This window comes from Oncorhynchus gorbuscha, linkage group LG15 (genome assembly GCF_021184085.1).
Source record: "Oncorhynchus gorbuscha isolate QuinsamMale2020 ecotype Even-year linkage group LG15, OgorEven_v1.0, whole genome shotgun sequence".
NCBI lineage: Eukaryota > Metazoa > Chordata > Actinopteri > Salmoniformes > Salmonidae > Oncorhynchus > Oncorhynchus gorbuscha.
Window position 1 is genome coordinate 78,202,813 of NC_060187.1, and position 4,100 is coordinate 78,206,912.

Sequence of the window (4,100 nt, forward strand, 5' to 3'; positions counted from 1 at the left end):
GGCTTTATCTTGTAAATGAGAACTTGTTCTCAACTTGCCTACCTGGTTAAATAAAGGTGAAATAAATCAAATAAATTAAGTAGCCCACTCTGGTAGGCCTACATTATGATCAAATAGCCACAGTAGCCGACATGGCCACTGTTTAGACTGTAACTTAAAGTGGGTACAGCCTCTGTGTTCACAGTAAACGCATGCTCGAAGTTGCACTGACTTTTCACAACTTTCAAGTTTGTGCACTGCAGACCTTAAATTTGCTCAGTGCCGGAAAAATGTGAGGGAACATTGCATACATGACTTGTATGGAATTTGTGCCACAAATGCTAACGTTTGCATGTGCAAACTGCCAGGGAAACTAAACCAAATCATGGATTGCTGTCATACCTTTTCCATAGACTGCTTCCAGGATAAGTAAATTATTATCAACCCTGGTTCCAAAGGATAACCTACCCAATGCAAGGTTTAGTCCTGATGTACTGTACAATAGATCACTTTGGTAATATACTTCTAAAACAGTGACATAACTTTTGGAAAATCATAGAAGCAACTGGTATTGCCTATTTGTTATTAAATATCTGCACAAGTAGGGCTGGCACAATAAACATATAGCCAGCCGTATAACCGACAATTATAGACAAAAAAATTAGTCATGAACTACAAACTACAATAGTTATAATAGTTTTAGCTAATACATTTTGTATATAGTGAATATATTTTCAGGTCTAGGCTTATACTTTACCCAATGGCAGTTTTTAATTTTTACATGAAGAGGGTAAAATTAGTATTTATTTTAGGAGCAGAGTGCACTTAGCTTATAAATTTACTAGAGACAATGTCCAAGATGGATGCCCGTTGTTTTCAACATAAACTACTCACTTTCGCATGGTCATTGCTAGATGGGATACAGTTTATCAAATTGATGTCAAAAGTTGATTATTTTTTCATTTTAGCTAACCCTAACCTTTTTCCCAAATCTAACCTAATTCTCCAAACCTGCTACATTTATTATCTGAGCCTACGGGGTAAGTTCTCCTAACCTGCTATGAAAAATCCTTTCTGACAAACTAACCATCTAGGCAAAACCTGTTTGCAAAACCTGTGTTTATTGCCCTCTTTTTAGATTCGGTTTATCAGAGCAGATAACACCTGCACACTAGCACAGCTCTGTGCTATCCAAAATCCTTGTGACGTCCCTACCCCATTGAAGTTGACATTTCTGAAATGTAACATGGTTAACATGGATAATGAACAATTAACAGCCAAAGCATTGCTTCCACTGTCTTGATGGCCTTCCTCCCTGTGGTGCCTAGTAGTCATAATGCCCTGTAGAAGGATTGACCTACGAACCTTCTGCATCCCACTTCGACAGACTCAGAACTTGCTCTTTGGTACTGCTCCACCAGGTCCTCATACTTCGGCCTATTTTCTTTCATTTGCCTCCTCAATGCGGTCCTCCCAAGGGACAATGAGCTCCATTAAGATGACCTGCTTGAATGTTTCAGAAAGCAGCACCTCTGGCCTCAGTGTTCTTGCTGTGATGATGTCAGGGAACTTGAACTGTTTTCCCAGGTTGACTTTCAGCTCCCAGTCTTGAGCTGTTGCGAAAAGACCTGTGGATGTTCTGGTAGCTGGTGTTGGCTTTTCCCTACTTAGCTTGTCCGAGGCGCTTGCAGTGGCTGATCCCACTGAAGATGATTTCCACAAAGGCTTTAAACACCAGGTTGTGGCACCAGCGGTAGTGACCCTCGCCTGGGGCTTTTGAGCAGCAGTTGAGGATGGATGTCCTCCTCTCTTTAGGCAGAGAGCATGATTGTGAATCGACCCTGTCACAGCAGAACAGGTTAGATGGGCTTGGTAGGAAATTGCAGATTATACCCTACCCTGATGAAGACAGCTGGACTGTTTATTGAATTATTGCATCTGAGCTCCTAGAGTCTGCGGCTCTCCTTTTCTTTTTCAGGACATCGTAGAACTTGATGCGATAGGGCTCGGCCTTCCAAAGCTCGGACCATGTGCTTTCCACCATTTTCTCCCATCTTGTTGCCTTATTGCCGCATTCCTACCATCCTGCTGGCTCCCTCCTCCTCGACTGTTGCTCACACTTCCATCGCAACCAGCTTCCGCCTGTCTTTCCCCTGTGCCTGGTCATAGTGTGGTGTTGCAATGCTACCAAGTTCAGCTCTTCCCAGAGTCACCTTACCCACCAGCACACTGTGCCATAGCCGTGACTCAGCATGCTCTACTGCATCCTGAGCCCTCCACTTCCTTCCTGTCCTCACCTCTATACCTGCCTAGGATACTTTCGGGTTGCTTGAATCCCTGTATTGCAGCACCTCCCTTGTATGAGTCACCATGAATTCCTCATTCAGGCTGCTGATGGGTAGCTTCAGTTTGTTCTTGTGACTGTACAGGGCAATGCTGCTCAGGCTTCAAGATAATCCCAGCCATTTGCAGAGGTAGCTACTGAACCTTCCTTCAAAGCACTTAACTGTAGAAATCAGGACCTTGTAAACCAGGAGGGGTCAGAGGATCCGTGGGAGGACACCATGTTGATATATCCAGGTCTTGCCAGGTAAACCTGACATGTCCACTGTAGCCAACCGCACTTCCAGCTCCTGGTTGGATGTCTTGATGGATGCTGTATCCCCCAGGCTCCTGTCAAACTTGAAGTTCAAGTGGCAAGCTTCCCCAACCCCTGCAGAATCCATCTACTCCCTAGGATGGATGTTGTTGTCACAGTCAGGTCGTCCATGAAGACTCTGTTGTCGCATGCCAGACTTGGTCAGCAGGCCTCAACATTCCACCTCCGCTGACATGGCAAGGGCGAACAGGATCACTGAAATGGTGCAGCCTGTGATGATTCCATTCCCAGGTCTGTGCCATTCCAATATTGTGGACGCAAAGGTGACACTCAAACGGAAACTGTTGTAGTAATTCAGTATGAGATCCCTGATCTTGTCTGGGATGTAGGGTATGAAGCCTTTGGCATTTGTGAGGTCTAGCCACAGTACAAGGTATCTTCTGTTCTCCCGGGCTTCCCTGATTATCTGCTTGACCACACCTGTGTGCTCCAGTCATCCTGGCACCTCCAGGATCCCTTCTTTCCGGACTGATGTAGGAGTTCTTCAGGATGTCGTCTGTCAGAAGGCTGGCCCCAATGCTGAATAATATATTTCCTTTAACACTGAGCAGCGAGATGGTTCTGAAATGGTTGATGTTCTTCGAGTTCTCCACCTTCAGAATCCATACTCCTTCTGCACATCTCCACTGTTGAGAGACTTAGCCCCTCCTCCAGGTCACCTTCAGGATGCTCTTGTCCTCTTGACAACCTCATGTGCATCCTTCCAGCAGGGCTCCTTCTTGTTTAACTCTGTAGTTGGTACTGGTAGATTTATCAAAGCCTTGCATTGCTCCAGATCTTTCTCTCTGATTGCGTTGCTGTACGTGCTGCAGAGATGGTTGTTGATCTCATCTTGGGAGCAGGTAAGGTGACCACTGTGCGTCTGACCTAGCAGCTGTTCGGTGAATCCAAAGAGATTTGCTAAAAGGCAGCCTGCTTCCTTGCCCTCTTTTTCCTGTGCCTTCTATGCCACTCAGCTCTCTGAAAGGCCCTGAGGATGTTCCGTAGTTCTGACAAGGCTGGTCTTTCTACTTCACTCGCCTCATTGAACTGTTCTTAACTCCTGCCTTATCTGGTGCATCTTTGCCACTCTATGCCCAGTTGGTTAACCAAGCTGTCTATGACCTGAAGGAGTATTCTCCTTTTGACAGCTCTCAGCGCTCATTCATTGACGTTGGCCTACTGTTTACTATACATCACTTTATTCCTGTACATATCTACGTCAATTAACTCGTTCCCCTGCACATCGACTCAGTACTGGTAAAAAAAAAGTTAGCATTCCTCATTACTTTTATTATTCACATGTGAAACTGCAATTCACATGTGAGTTGAACACATTTTATGTGAAAAGGTGGTGTTAACATGTGATCTTAAAATGTAATACATGTGAACATATGGTTTCACGTGAAAATGTCAGCTCAACATGTGAAAACAGCTATTTCATATGTGAAAATGCAAATATGGCATTTTTTTTGTAAGGTCA

At 44.5% G+C, this 4,100-nt stretch overlaps 1 pseudogene; it reads right to left on the bottom strand.

Moving 5' to 3' along the window:
* Positions 1–1,229: 1,229 nt before the first annotated feature.
* Positions 1,230–3,698, bottom strand: LOC123997336 (annotated as a pseudogene).
* Between the last annotated feature and the right edge of the window lie 402 nt (positions 3,699–4,100).